This window comes from Pleurodeles waltl, chromosome 12 (assembly GCF_031143425.1).
Source record: "Pleurodeles waltl isolate 20211129_DDA chromosome 12, aPleWal1.hap1.20221129, whole genome shotgun sequence".
In the NCBI taxonomy this organism is placed as follows: Eukaryota; Metazoa; Chordata; class Amphibia; order Caudata; family Salamandridae; genus Pleurodeles; species Pleurodeles waltl.
In genome coordinates, this window is record NC_090451.1 from 593,985,893 (window position 1) to 594,002,081 (window position 16,189).

At 48.1% G+C, this 16,189-nt stretch overlaps 1 protein-coding gene across 1 annotated transcript in view; it reads left to right on the top strand.

Moving 5' to 3' along the window:
• The window catches only part of LOC138268283 (NACHT, LRR and PYD domains-containing protein 12-like), a 953,091-nt gene that overhangs the window by 355,524 nt on the left and 581,378 nt on the right, over window positions 1–16,189 (top strand). The gene's annotated exons all lie outside the window — the stretch shown is intronic.

Consider the following 16,189-nt stretch of genomic DNA (forward strand, 5'->3'; position numbering starts at 1 on the left):
GGAATCTAAGACGAGCCACAAATTTCCTTCCACCCAGCGTTCCCCATGTCTCCCGATAAAAATGATACCTCACTTGTGTGGGTAGGCCTAGCGCCTGCGACAGGAAACGCCCCAAAGCGCAACATGGACACATCCAAATTTTTGAAGGAAAACAGAGGTGTTTTTTGCAAAGTGCCTACCTGTAGATTTTGGCCTGTAGCTCAGCCGCCACCTAGGGAAACCTACCAAACCTGTGCATTTCTGAAAACTAGAGACCTAGGGGAATCCAAGATGGGGTGACTTGTGTGGCTTGGACCAGGTTCTGTTACCCAGAATCCTTTGCAAACCTCAAAATTTGGCTAAAAAAACACATGTTCCTCACATTTCTGTGGCAGAAAGTTCTGGAATCTGAGACGAGCCACAAATTTCCTTCCACCCAGCGTTCCCCCATGTCTCCCGATACAAATGATACCTCACTTGTGTGGGTAGGCCTAGCGCCTGCGACAGGAAACGCCCCATAGCGCAACATGGACACATCCAAATTTTTGAAGGAAAACAGAGGTGTTTTTTGCAAAGTGCCTACCTGTAGATTTTGGCCTGTAGCTCAGCCGCCACCTAGGGAAACCTACCAAACCTGTGCATTTCTGAAAACTAGAGACCTAGGGGAATCCAAGATGGGGTGACTTGTGTGGCTCGGACCAGGTTCTGTTACCCAGAATCCTTCGCAAACCTCAAAATTTGGCTAAAAAAACACATGTTCCTCACATTTCTGTGGCAGAAAGTTCTGGAATCTGAGAGGAGCCACAAATTTCCTTCCACCCAGCGTTCCCTCACATCTCCCGATAAAAATGATACCTCACTTGTGTGGGTAGGCCTAGCGCCCGCGACAGGAAACGCCCCAAAGCGCAACGTGGACACATCCAAATGTTTGAAGGAAAACAGGGGTGTTTTTTGCAAAGTGCCTACCTGTAGATTATGGCCTGTAGCTCAGCCGCCACCTAGGGAAACCTACCAAACCTGTGCATTTCTGAAAACTAGAGACCTAGGGGAATCCAAGATGGGGTGACTTGTGTGGCTCGGACCAGGTTCTGTTACCCAGAATCCTTTGCAAACCTCAAAATTTGGCTAAAAAAACACATGTTCCTCACATTTCTGTGGCAGAAAGTTCTGGAATCTGAGAGGAGCCACAAATTTCCTTCCACCCAGCGTTCCCTCACATCTCCCGATAAAAATGATACCTCACTTGTGTGGGTAGGCCTAGCGCCTGCGACAGGAAACGGCCCAAAGCGCAACGTGGACACATCCAAATTTTTGAAGGAAAACAGGGGTGTTTTTTGCAAAGTGCCTACCTGTAGATTTTGGCCTGTAGCTCAGCCGCCACCTAGGGAAACCTACCAAACCTGTGCATTTCTGAAAACTAGAGACCTAGGGGAATCCAAGATGGGGTGACTTGTGTGGCTCGGACCAGGTTCTGTTACCCAGAATCCTTTGCAAACCTCAAAATTTGGCTAAAAAAACACATGTTCCTCACATTTCTGTGGCAGAAAGTTCTGGAATCTGAGACGAGCCACAAATTTCCTTCCACCCAGCGTTCCCCCATGTCTCCCGATAAAAATGATACCTCACTTGTGTGGGTAGGCCTAGCGCCTGCGACAGGAAACGCCCCAAAGCGCAACATGGACACATCCAAATGTTTGAAGGAAAACAGAGGTGTTTTTTGCAAAGTGTCTACCTGTAGATTTTGGCCTGTAGCTCAGCCGCCACCTAGGGAAACCTACCAAACCTGTGCATTTCTGAAAACTAGAAACCTAGGGGAATCCAAGATGGGGTGACTTGTGTGGCTCGCACCAGGTTCTGTTACCCAGAATCCTTTGCAAACCTCAAAATTTGGCTAAAAAAACACATGTTCCTCACATTTCTGTGGCAGAAAGTTCTGGAACCTGAGAGGAGCCACTAATTTCCTTCCACCCAGCGTTCCCCCACGTCTCCCGATAAAAATTATACCTCACTTGTGTGGGTAGGCCTAGCGCCTGCGACAGGAAACGCCCCAAAGCGCTACATGGACACATCCAAATTTTTGAAGGAAAACAGAGGTGTTTTTTGCAAAGTGCCTACCTGTAGATTTTGGCCTGTAGCTCAGCCGCCACCTAGGGAAACCTACCAAACCTGTGCATTTCTGAAAACTAGAGACCTAGGGGAATCCAAGATGGGGTGACTTGTGTGGCTCAGACCAGGTTCTGTTACCCAGAATCCTTCGCAAACCTCAAAATTTGGCTTAAAAAACACATGTTCCTCACATTTCTGTGGCAGAAAGTTCTGGAATCTGAGAGGAGCCACAAATTTCCTTCCACCCAGCGTTCCCCCACGTCTCCCGATAAAAATGATACCTCACTTGTGTGGGTAGGCCTAGCGCCCGCGACAGGAAACGCCCCAAAGCGCAACGTGGACACATCCAAATTTTTGAAGGAAAACAGAGGTGTTTTTTGCAAAGTGCCTACCTGTAGATTTTGGCCTGTAGCTCAGCCGCCACCTAGGGAAGCCTACCAAACCTGTGCATTTCTGAAAACTAGAGACCTAGGGGAATCCAAGATGGGGTGACTTGTGTGGCTCGGACCAGGTTCTGTTACCAAGAATCCTTCGCAAACCTCAAAATTTGGCTAAAAAAACACATGTTCCTCACATTTCTGTGGCAGAAAGTTCTGGAATCTGAGAGGAGCCACAAATTTCCTTCCACCCAGCGTTCCCCCACATCTCCCGATAAAAATGATACCTCACTTGTGTGGGTAGGCCTAGCGCCCGCGACAGGAAACGCCCCAAAGCGCAACGTGGACACATCCAAATTTTTGAAGGAAAACAGAGGTGTTTTTTGCAAAGTGCCTACCTGTAGATTTTGGCCTGTAGCTCAGCCGCCACCTAGGGAAACCTACCAAACCTGTGCATTTCTAAAAACTAGAGACCTAGGGGAATCCAAGATGGGGTGACTTGTGTGGCTCGGACCAGGTTCTGTTACCCAGAATCCTTCGCAAACCTCAAAATTTGGCTAAAAAAACACATGTTCCTCACATTTCTGTGGCAGAAAGTTCTGGAATCTGAGAGGAGCCACAGATTTCCTTCCACCCAGCGTTCCCCCACGTCTCCCGATAAAAATGATACCTCACTTGTGTGGGTAGGCCTAGCGCCCGCGACAGGAAACGCCCCAAAGCGCAACGTGGACACATCCAAATTTTTGAAGGAAAACAGAGGTGTTTTTTGCAAAGTGCCTACCTGTAGATTTTGGCCTGTAGCTCAGCCGCCACCTACGGAAACCTACCAAACCTGTGCATTTCTGAAAACTAGAGACCTAGGGGAATCCAAGATGGGGTGACTTGTGTGGCTCGGACCAGGTTCTGTTACCCAGAATCCTTTGCAAACCTCAAAATTTGGCTAAAAAAACACATGTTCCTCACATTTCTGTGGCAGAAAGTTCTGGAATCTGAGACGAGCCACAAATTTCCTTCCACCCAGCGTTCCCCCATGTCTCCCGATGCAAATGATACCTCACTTGTGTGGGTAGGCCTAGCGCCTGCGACAGGAAACGCCCCATAGCGCAACATGGACACATCCAAATTTTTGAAGGAAAACAGAGGTGTTTTTTGCAAAGTGCCTACCTGTAGATTTTGGCCTGTAGCTCAGCCGCCACCTAGGGAAACCTACCAAACCTGTGCATTTCTGAAAACTAGAGACCTAGGGGAATCCAAGATGGGGTGACTTGTGTGGCTCGGACCAGGTTCTGTTACCCAAAATCCTTTGCAAACCTCAAAATTTGGCTAAAAAAACACATATTCCTCACATTTCTGTGGCAGAAAGTTCTGGAATCTGAGAGGAGCCACAAATTTCCTTCCACCCAGCGTTCCCCCACGTCTCCCGATAAAAATGATACCTCACTTGTGTGGGTAGGCCTAGCGCCCGCGACAGGAAACGCCCCAAAGCGCAACATGGACACATCCAAATTTTTGAAGGAAAACAGAGGTGTTTTTTGCAAAGTGCCTACCTGTAGATTTTGGCCTGTAGCTCAGCCGCCACCTAGGGAAACCTACCAAACCTGTGCATTTCTGAAAACTAGAGACCTAGGGGAATCCAAGATGGGGTGACTTGTGTGGCTCGGACCAGGTTCTGTTACCCAGAATCCTTTGCAAACCTCAAAATTTGGCTAAAAAAACACATGTTCCTCACATTTCTGTGGCAGAAAGTTCTAGAATCTGAGAGGAGCCACAAATTTCCTTCCACCCAGCGTTCCCCCATGTCTCCCGATAAAAATGATACCTCACTTGTGTGGGTAGGCCTAGCGCCTGCGACAGGAAGCGCCCCAAAGCGTAACATGGACACATCCAAATTTTTGAAGGAAAACAGAGGTGTTTTTTGCAAAGTGCCTACCTGTAGATTTTGGCCTGTAGCTCAGCCGCCACCTAGGGAAACCTACCAAACCTGTGCATTTCTGAAAACTAGAGGCCTAGGGGAATCCAAGATGGGGTGACTTGTGTGGCTCGGACCAGGTTCTGTTACCCAGAATCCTTCGCAAACCTCAAAATTTGGCTAAAAAAACACATGTTCCTCACATTTCTGTGGCAGAAAGTTCTGGAATCTGTGAGGAACCACAAATTTCCTTCCACCCAGCGTTCCCCCACGTCTCCCGATAAAAATGATACCTCACTTGTGTGGGTGGGCCTAGCGCCTGCGACAGGAAACGCCCCAAAGCGCAACATAGACACATCCAAATTTTTGAAGGAAAACAGAGGTGTTTTTTGCAAAGTGCCTACCTGTAGATTTTGGCCTGTAGCTCAGCCGCCACCTAGGGAAACCTACCAAACCTGTGCATTTCTAAAAACTAGAGACCTAGGGGAATCCAAGATGGGGTGACTTGTGTGGCTCGGACCAGGTTCTGTTACCCAGAATCCTTCGCAAACCTCAAAATTTGGCTAAAAAAACACATGTTCCTCACATTTCTGTGGCAGAAAGTTCTGGAATCTGAGAGGAGCCACAGATTTCCTTCCACCCAGCGTTCCCCCACGTCTCCCGATAAAAATGATACCTCACTTGTGTGGGTAGGCCTAGCGCCCGCGACAGGAAACGCCCCAAAGCGCAACGTGGACACAGCCAAATTTTTGAAGGAAAACAGAGGTGTTTTTTGCAAAGTGCCTACCTGTAGATTTTGGCCTGTAGCTCAGCCGCCACCTAGGGAAACCTACCACACCTGTGCATTTCTGAAAACTAGAGACCTAGGGGAATCCAAGATGGGGTGACTTGTGTGGCTCGGACCAGGTTCTGTTACCCAGAATCCTTTGCAAACCTCAAAATTTGGCTAAAAAAACACATGTTCCTCACATTTCTGTGGCAGAAAGTTCTGGAATCTGAGAGGAGCCACAAATTTCCTTCCACCCAGCGTTCCCCCACGTCTCCCGATAAAAATTATACCTCACTTGTGTGGGTAGGCCTAGCGCCCGCGACAGGAAACGCCCCAAAGCGCAACGTGGACACATCCAAATTTTTGAAGGAAAACAGAGGTGTTTTTTGCAAAGTGCCTACCTGTAGATTTTGTCCTGTAGCTCAGCCGCCACCTAGGGAAACCTACCAAACCTGTGCATTTCTGAAAACTAGAGACCTAGGGGAATCCAAGATGGGGTGACTTGTGTGGCTCGGACCAGGTTCTGTTACCCAGAATCCTTTGCAAACCTCAAAATTTGGCTAAAAAAACACATGTTCCTCACATTTCTGTGGCAGAAAGTTCTGGAATCTGAGAGGAGCCACAAATTTCCTTCCACCCAGCGTTCCCCCATGTCTCCCGATAAAAATGATACCTCACTTGTGTGGGTAGGCCTAGCGCCTGCGACAGGAAACGCCCCAAAGCGCAACATGGACACATCCAAATTTTTGAAGGAAAACAGAGGTGTTTTTTGCAAAGTGCCTACCTGTAGATTTTGGCCTGTAGCTCAGACGCCACCTAGGGAAACCTACCAAACCTGTGCATTTCTGAAAACTAGAGACCTAGGGGAATCCAAGATGGGGTGACTTGTGTGGCTCGGACCAGGTTCTGTTACCCAGAATCCTTCGCAAACCTCAAAATTTGGCTAAAAAAACACATGTTCCTTACATTTCTGTGGCAGAAAGTTCTGGAATCTGAGAGGAGCCACAAATTTCCTTCCACCCAGCGTTCCCCCACGTCTTCCGATAAAAATGATACCTCATTTGTGTGGGTAGGCCTAGCGCCCGCGACAGGAAACGCCCCAAAGCGCAACGTGGACACATCCAAATTTTTGAAGGAAAACAGAGGTGTTTTTTGCAAAGTGCCTACCTGTAGATTTTGGCCTGTAGCTCAGCCGCCACCTAGGGAAACCTACCAAACCTGTGCATTTCTGAAAACTAGAGACCTAGGGGAATCCAAGATGGGGTGACTTGTGTGGCTTGGACCAGGTTCTGTTACCCAGAATCCTTTGCAAACCTCAAAATTTGGCTAAAAAAACACATGTTCCTCACATTTCTGTGGCAGAAAGTTCTGGAATCTGAGAGGAGCCACAAATTCCCTGCCACCCAGCGTTCCCCCATGTCTCCCGATAAAAATGATACCTCACTTGTGTGGGTAGGCCTAGCGCCTGCGACAGGAAACGCCCCAAAGCGCAACATGGACACATCCAAATTTTTGAAGGAAAACAGAGGTGTTTTTTGCAAAGTGCCTACCTGTATATTTTGGCCTGTAGCTCAGCCGCCACCTAGGGAAACCTACCAAACCTGTGCATTTCTAAAAACTAGAGACCTAGGGGAATCCAAGATGGGGTGACTTGTGTGGCTCGGACCAGGTTCTGTTACCCAGAATCCTTCGCAAACCTCAAAATTTGGCTAAAAATACACATGTTCCTCACATTTCTGTGGCAGAAAGTTCTGGAATCTGAGAGGAGCCACAGATTTCCTTCCACCCAGCGTTCCCCCACGTCTCCCGATAAAAATGATACCTCACTTGTGTGGGTAGGCCTAGCGCCTGCGACAGGAAACGGCCCAAAGCGCAACGTGGACACATCCACATTTTTGAAGGAAAACAGGGGTGTTTTTTGCAAAGTGCCTACCTGTAGATTTTGGCCTGTAGCTCAGCCGCCACCTAGGGAAACCTACCAAACCTGTGCATTTCTGAAAACTAGAGACCTAGGGGAATCTAAGATGGGGTGACTTGTGTGGCTCAAACCAGGTTCTGTTACCCAGAATCCTTTGCAAACCTCAAAATTTGGCTAAAAAAACACATGTTCCTCACATTTCTGTGGCAGAAAGTTCTGGAATCTGAGACGAGCCACAAATTTCCTTCCACCCAGCGTTCCCCATGTCTCCCGATAAAAATGATACCTCACTTGTGTGGGTAGGCCTAGCGCCTGCGACAGGAAACGCCCCAAAGCGCAACATGGACACATCCAAATTTTTGAAGGAAAACAGAGGTGTTTTTTGCAAAGTGCCTACCTGTAGATTTTGGCCTGTAGCTCAGCCGCCACCTAGGGAAACCTACCAAACCTGTGCATTCCTGAAAACTAGAAACCTAGGGGAATCCAAGATGGGGTGACTTGTGTGGCTCGGACCAGGTTCTGTTACCCAGAATCCTTTGCAAACCTCAAAATTTGGCTAAAAAAACACATGTTCCTCACATTTCTGTGGCAGAAAGTTCTGGAATCTGAGAGGAGCCACTAATTTCCTTCCACCCAGCGTTCCCCCACGTCTCCCGATAAAAATTATACCTCACTTGTGTGGGTAGGCCTAGCGCCTGCGACAGGAAACGCCCCAAAGCGCAACATGGACACATCCAAATTTTTGAAGGAAAACAGAGGTGTTTTTTGCAAAGTGCCTACCTGTAGATTTTGGCCTGTAGCTCAGCCGCCACCTAGGGAAACCTACCAAACCTGTGCATTTCTGAAAACTAGAGACCTAGGGGAATCCAAGATGGGGTGACTTGTGTGGCTCAGACCAGGTTCTGTTACCCAGAATCCTTCGCAAACCTCAAAATTTGGCTAAAAAAAACACATGTTCCTCACATTTCTGTGGCAGAAAGTTCTGGAATCTGAGAGGAGCCACAAATTTCCTTCCACCCAGCGTTCCCCCACGTCTCCCGATAAAAATGATACCTCACTTGTGTGGGTAGGCCTAGCGCCCGCGACAGGAAACGCCCCATAGCGCAACGTGGACACATCCAAATTTTTGAAGGAAAACAGAGGTGTTTTTTGCAAAGTGCCTACCTGTAGATTTTGGCCTGTAGCTCAGCCGCCACCTAGGGAAGCCTACCAAACCTGTGCATTTCTGAAAACTAGAGACCTAGGGGAATCCAAGATGGGGTGACTTGTGTGGCTCGGACCAGGTTCTGTTACCGAGAATCCTTCGCAAACCTCAAAATTTGGCTAAAAAAACACATGTTCCTCACATTTCTGTGGCAGAAAGTTCTGGAATCTGAGAGGAGCCACAAATTTCCTTCCACCCAGCGTTCCCCCACATCTCCCGATAAAAATGATACCTCACTTGTGTGGGTAGGCCTAGCGCCCGCGACAGGAAACGCCCCAAAGCGCAACGTGGACACATCCAAATTTTTGAAGGAAAACAGAGGTGTTTTTTGCAAAGTGCCTACCTGTAGATTTTGGCCTGTAGCTCAGCCGCCACCTAGGGAAACCTACCAAACCTGTGCATTTCTAAAAACTAGAGACCTAGGGGAATCCAAGATGGGGTGACTTGTGTGGCTCGGACCAGGTTCTGTTACCCAGAATCCTTCGCAAACCTCAAAATTTGGCTAAAAAAACACATGTTCCTCACATTTCTGTGGCAGAAAGTTCTGGAATCTGAGAGGAGCCACAGATTTCCTTCCACTCAGCGTTCCCCCACGTCTCCCGATAAAAATGATACCTCACTTGTGTGGGTAGGCCTAGCGCCCGCGACAGGAAACGCGCCAAAGCGCAACGTGGACACATCCAAATTTTTGAAGGAAAACAGAGGTGTTTTTTGCAAAGTGCCTACCTGTAGATTTTGGCCTGTAGCTCAGCCGCCACCTAGGGAAACCTACCAAACCTGTGCATTTCTGAAAACTAGAGACCTAGGGGAATCCAAGATGGGGTAACTTGTGTGGCTCGGACCAGGTTCTGTTACCCAGAATCATTTGCAAACCTCAAAATTTGGCTAAAAAAACACATGTTCCTCACATTTCTGTGGCAGAAAGTTCTGAAATCTGAGACGAGCCACAAATTTCCTTCCACCCAGCGTTCCCCCATGTCTCCCGATACAAATGATACCTCACTTGTGTGGGTAGGCCTAGCGCCTGCGACAGGAAACGCCCCATAGCGCAACATGGACACATCCAAATTTTTGAAGGAAAACAGAGGTGTTTTTTGCAAAGTGCCTACCTGTAGATTTTGGCCTGTAGCTCAGCCGCCACCTAGGGAAACCTACCAAACCTGTGCATTTCTGAAAACTAGAGACCTAGGGGAATCCAAGATGGGGTGACTTGTGTGGCTCGGACCAGGTTCTGTTACCCAGAATCCTTCGCAAACCTCAAAATTTGGCTAAAAAAACACATGTTCCTCACATTTCTGTGGCAGAAAGTTCTGGAATCTGAGAGGAGCCACAAATTTCCTTCCACCCAGCGTTCCCTCACATCTCCCGATAAAAATGATACCTCACTTGTGTGGGTAGGCCTAGCGCCCGCGACAGGAAACGCCCCAAAGCTCAACGTGGACACATCCAAATGTTTGAAGGAAAACAGGGGTGTTTTTTGCAAAGTGCCTACCTGTAGATTTTGGCCTGTAGCTCAGCCGCCACCTAGGGAAACCTACCAAACCTGTGCATTTCTGAAAACTAGAGACCTAGGGGAATCCAAGATGGGGTGACTTGTGTGGCTCGGACCAGGTTCTGTTACCCAGAATCCTTTGCAAACCTCAAAATTTGGCTAAAAAAACACATGTTCCTCACATTTCTGTGGCAGAAAGTTCTGGAATCTGAGAGGAGCCACAAATTTCCTTCCACCCAGCGTTCCCTCACATCTCCCGATAAAAATGATACCTCACTTGTGTGGGTAGGCCTAGCGCCTGCGACAGGAAACGGCCCAAAGCGCAACGTGGACACATCCAAATTTTTGAAGGAAAACAGGGGTGTTTTTTGCAAAGTGCCTACCTGTAGATTTTGGCCTGTAGCTCAGCCGCCACCTAGGGAAACCTACCAAACCTGTGCATTTCTGAAAACTAGGGACCTAGGGGAATCCAAGATGGGGTGACTTGTGTGGCTCGGACCAGGTTCTGTTACCCAGAATCCTTTGCAAACCTCAAAATTTGGCTAAAAAAACACATGTTCCTCACATTTCTGTGGCAGAAAGTTCTGGAATCTGAGACGAGCCACAAATTTCCTTCCACCCAGCGTTCCCCCATGTCTCCCGATAAAAATGATACCTCACTTGTGTGGGTAGGCCTAGCGCCTGCGACAGGAAACGCCCCAAAGCGCAACATGGACACATCCAAATGTTTGAAGGAAAACAGAGGTGTTTTTTGCAAAGTGTCTACCTGTAGATTTTGGCCTGTAGCTCAGCCGCCACCTAGGGAAACCTACCAAACCTGTGCATTTCTGAAAACGAGAAACCTAGGGGAATCCAAGATGGGGTGACTTGTGTGGCTCGGACCAGGTTCTGTTACCCAGAATCCTTTGCAAACCTCAAAATTTGGCTAAAAAAACACATGTTCCTCACATTTCTGTGGCAGAAAGTTCTGGAACCTGAGAGGAGCCACTAATTTCCTTCCACCCAGCGTTCCCCCACGTCTCCCGATAAAAATTATACCTCACTTGTGTGGGTAGGCCTAGCGCCTGCGACAGGAAACGCCCCAAAGCGCAACATGGACACATCCAAATTTTTGAAGGAAAACAGAGGTGTTTTTTGCAAAGTGCCTACCTGTAGATTTTGGCCTGTAGCTCAGCCGCCACCTAGGGAAACCTACCAAACCTGTGCATTTCTGAAAACTAGAGACCTAGGGGAATCCAAGATGGGGTGACTTGTGTGGCTCGGACCAGGTTCTGTTACCCAGAATCCTTCGCAAACCTCAAAATTTGGCTAAAAAAACACATGTTCCTCACATTTCTGTGGCAGAAAGTTCTGGAATCTGAGAGGAGCCACAAATTTCCTTCCACCCAGCGTTCCCTCACATCTCCCGATAAAAATGATACCTCACTTGTGTGGGTAGGCCTAGCGCCCGCGACAGGAAACGCCCCAAAGCGCAACGTGGACACATCCAAATTTTTGAAGGAAAACAGAGGTGTTTTTTGCAAAGTGCCTACCTGTAGATTTTGGCCTGTAGCTCAGCCGCCACCTAGGGAAACCTACCAAACCTGTGCATTTCTGAAAACTAGAGACCTAGGGGAATCCAAGATGGGGTGACTTGTGTGGCTCGGACCAGGTTCTGTTACTCAAAATCCTTTGCAAACCTCAAAATTTGGCTAAAAAAACACATGTTCCTCAAATTTCTGTGGCAGAAAGTTCTGGAATCTGAGAGGAGCCACAAATTTCCTTCCACCCAGCGTTCCCCCATGTCTCCCGATAAAAATGATACCTCACTTGTGTGGGTAGGCCTGGCGCCTGCGACAGGAAACGCCCCAAAGCGCAACATGGACACATCCAAATTTTTGAAGTAAAACAGAGGTGTTTTTTGCAAAGTGCCTACCTGTAGATTTTGGCCTGTAGCTCAGCCGCCACCTAGGGAAACCTACCTAACCTGTGCATTTCTGAAAACTAGAGACCTAGGGGAATCCAAGATGGGGTGACTTGTGTGGCTCGGACCAGGTTCTGTTACCCAGAATCCTTCACGAACCTCAAAATTTGGCTAAAAAAACACATGTTCCTCACATTTCTGTGGCAGAAAGTTCTGGAATCTGAGAGGAGCCACAAATTTCCTTCCACCCAGCGTTCCCCCACGTCTCCCGATTAAAAATGATACCTCACATGTGTGGGTAGGCCTAGCACCGCGACAGGAAACGCCCCAAAGCGCAACGTGGACACATCCAAATTTTTGAAGGAAAGCAGAGGTGTTTTTTGCAAAGTGCCTACCTGTAGATTTTGGCCTGTAGCTCAGCCGCCACCTAGGGAAACCTACCAAACCTGTGCATTTCTGAAAACTAGAGACCTAGGGGAATCCAAGATGGGGTGACTTGTGTGGCTCGGACCAGGTTCTGTTACCCAGAATCCTTTGCAAACCTCAAAATTTGGCTAAAAAAACACATGTTCCTCACATTTCTGTGGCAGAAAGTTCTGGAATCTGAGAGGAGCCACAAATTTCCTTCCACCCAGCGTTCCCCCATGTCTCCCGATACAAATGATACCTCACTTGTGTGGGTAGGCCTAGCGCCTGCGACAGGAAACGCCCCATAGCGCAACATGGACACATCCAAATTTTTGAAGGAAAACAGAGGTGTTTTTTGCAAAGTGCCTACCTGTAGATTTTGGCCTGTAGCTCAGCCGCCACCTAGGGAAACCTACCAAACCTGTGCATTTCTAAAAACTAGAGACCTAGGGGAATCCAAGATGGGGTGACTTGTGTGGCTCGGACCAGGTTCTGTTACCCAGAATCCTTCGCAAACCTCAAAATTTGGCAAAAAAAACACATGTTCCTCACATTTCTGTGGCAGAAAGTTCTGGAATCTGAGAGGAGCCACAGATTTCCTTCCACCCAGCGTTCCCCCACGTCTCCCGATAAAAATGATACCTCACTTGTGTGGGTAGGCCTAGTGCCCGCGACAGGAAACGCCCCAAAGCGCAACGTGGACACATCCAAATTTTTGAAGGAAAACAGAGGTGTTTTTTGCAAAGTGCCTACCTGTAGATTTTGGCCTGTAGCTCAGCCGCCACCTAGGGAAACCTACCAAACCTGTGCATTTCTGAAAACTAGAGACCTAGGGGAATCCAAGATGGGGTGACTTGTGTGGCTCGGACCAGGTTCTGTTACCCAGAATCCTTTGCAAACCTCAAAATTTGGCTAAAAAAACACATGTTCCTCACATTTCTGTGGCAGAAAGTTCTGGAATCTGAGACGAGCCACAAATTTCCTTCCACCCAGCGTTCCCCCATGTGTCCCGATACAAATGATACCTCACTTGTGTGGGTAGGCCTAGCGCCTGCGACAGGAAACGCCCCATAGCGCAACATGGACACATCCAAATTTTTGAAGGAAAACAGAGGTGTTTTTTGCAAAGTGCCTACCTGTAGATTTTGGCCTGTAGCTCAGCCGCCACCTAGGGAAACCTACCAAACCTGTGCATTTCTGAAAACTAGAGACCTAGGGGAATCCAAGATGGGGTGACTTGTGTGGCTCGGACCAGGTTCTGTTACCCAGAATCCTTCGCAAACCTCAAAATTTGGCTAAAAAAACACATGTTCCTCACATTTCTGTGGCAGAAAGTTCTGGAATCTGAGAGGAGCCACAAATTTCCTTCCACCCAGCGTTCCCTCACATCTCCCAATAAAAATGATACCTCACTTGTGTGGGTAGGCCTAGCGCCCGCGACAGGAAACGCCCCAAAGCACAACGTGGACACATCCAAATTTTTGAAGGAAAACAGAGGTGTTTTTTGCAAAGTGCCTACCTGTAGATTTTGGCCTGTAGCTCAGCCGCCACCTAGGGAAACCTACCAAACCTGCGCATTTCTGAAAACTAGATACCTAGGGGAATCCAAGATGGGGTGACTTGTGTGGCTCGGACCAGGTTCTGTTACTCAAAATCATTTGCAAACCTCAAAATTTGGCTAAAAAAACACATGTTCCTCACATTTCTGTGGCAGAAAGTTCTGGAATCTGAGAGGAGCCACAAATTTCCTTCCAGCCAGCGTTCCCCCATGTCTCCCGATAAAAATGATACCTCACTTGTGTGGGTAGGCCTGGCGCCTGCGACAGGAAACGCCCCAAAGCGCAACATGGACACATCCAAATTTTTTAAGGAAAACAGAGGTGTTTTTTGCAAAGTGCCTACTTGTAGATTTTGGCCTGTAGCTCAGCCGCCACCTAGGGAAACCTACCAAACCTGTGCATTTCTGAAAACTAGAGACCTAGGGGAATCCAAGATGGGGTGACTTGTGTGGCTCGGACCAGGTTCTGTTACCCAGAATCCTTTGCAAACCTCAAAATTTGGCTAAAAAAACACATGTTCCTCTCATTTCTGTGGCAGAAAGTTCTGGAATCTGAGACGAGCCACAAATTTCCTTCCACCCAGCGTTCCCCCATGTCTCCCGATACAAATGATACCTCACTTGTGTGGGTAGGCCTAGCGCCTGCGACAGGAAACGCCCCATAGCGCAACATGGACACATCCAAATTTTTGAAGGAAAACAGAGGTGTTTTTTGCAAAGTGCCTACCTGTAGATTTTGGCCTGTAGCTCAGCCGCCACCTAGGGAAACCTACCAAACCTGTGCATTTCTGAAAACTAGAGACCTAGGGGAATCCAAGATGGGGTGACTTGTGTGGCTCGGACCAGGTTCTGTTACCCAGAATCCTTCGCAAACCTCAAAATTCGGCTAAAAAAACACATGTTCCTCACATTTCTGTGGCAGAAAGTTCTGGAATCTGAGAGGAGCCACAAATTTCCTTCCACCCAGCGTTCCCTCACATCTCCCGATAAAAATGATACCTCACTTGTGTGGGTAGGCCTGGCGCCTGCGACGCGAAATGCCCCAAAGCGCAACATGGACACATCCAAATTTTTGAAGTAAAACAGAGGTGTTTTTCGCAAAGTGCCTACCTGTAGATTTTGGCCTGTAGCTCAGCCGCCACCTAGGGAAACCTACCTAACCTGTGCATTTCTGAAAACTAGAGACCTAGGGGAATCCAAGATGGGGTGACTTGTGTGGCTCGGACCAGGTTCTGTTACCCAGAATCCTTCACAAACCTCAAAATTTGGCTAAAAAAACACATGTTCCTCACATTTCTGTGGCAGAAAGTTCTGGAATCTGAGAGGAGCCACAAATTTCCTTCCACCCAGCGTTCCCCCACGTCTCCCGATTAAAAATGATACCTCACATGTGTGGGTAGGCCTAGCACCGCGACAGGAAACGCCCCAAAGCGCAACGTGGACACATCCAAATTTTTGAAGGAAAGCAGAGGTGTTTTTTGCAAAGTGCCTACCTGTAGATTTTGGCCTGTAGCTCAGCCGCCACCTAGGGAAACCTACCAAACCTGTGCATTTCTGAAAACTAGAGACCTAGGGGAATCCAAGATGGGGTGACTTGTGTGGCTCGGACCAGGTTCTGTTACCCAGAATCCTTTGCAAACCTCAAAATTTGGCTAAAAAAACACATGTTCCTCACATTTCTGTGGCAGAAAGTTCTGGAATCTGAGAGGAGCCACAAATTTCCTTCCACCCAGCGTTCCCCCACGTCTCCCGATAAAAATGATACCTCACTTGTGTGGGTAGGCCTAGCGCCTGCGACAGGAAACGCCCCAAAGCGCAACATAGACACATCCAAATTTTTGAAGGAAAACAGAGGTGTTTTTTGCAAAGTGCCTACCTGTAGATTTTGGCCTGTAGCTCAGCCGCCACCTAGGGAAACCTACCAAACCTGTGCATTTCTGAAAACTAGAGACCTAGGGGAATCCAAGATGGGGTGACTTGTGTGGCTCGGACCAGGTTCTGTTACCCAGAATCCTTCGCAAACCTCAAAATTTGGCTAAAAAAACACATGTTCCTCACATTTCTGTGGCAGAAAGTTCTGGAATCTGAGAGGAGCCACAAATTTCCTTCCACCCAGCGTTCCCCCACATCTCCGGATAAAAATGATACCTCACTTGTGTGGGTAGGCCTAGCGCCCGCGACAGGAAACGCCCCAAAGCGCAACGTGGACACATCCAAATTTTTGAAGGAAAACAGAGGTGTTTTTTTGCAAAGTGCCTACCTGTAGATTTTGGCCTGTAGCTCAGCCGCCACCTAGGGAAACCTACCAAACCTGTGCATTTCTGAAAACTAGAGACCTAGGGGAATCCAAGATGGGGTGACTTGTGTGGTTCGGACCAGGTTCTGTTACCCAAAATCCTTTGCAAACCTCAAAATTTGGCTAAAAAAACACATGTTCCTCACATTTCTGTGGCAGAAAGTTCTGGAATCTGAGAGGAGCCACAAATTTCCTTCCACCCAGCGTTCCCCCATGTCTCCTGATAAATATGATACCTCACTTGTGTGGGTAGGCCTGGCGCCTGCGACA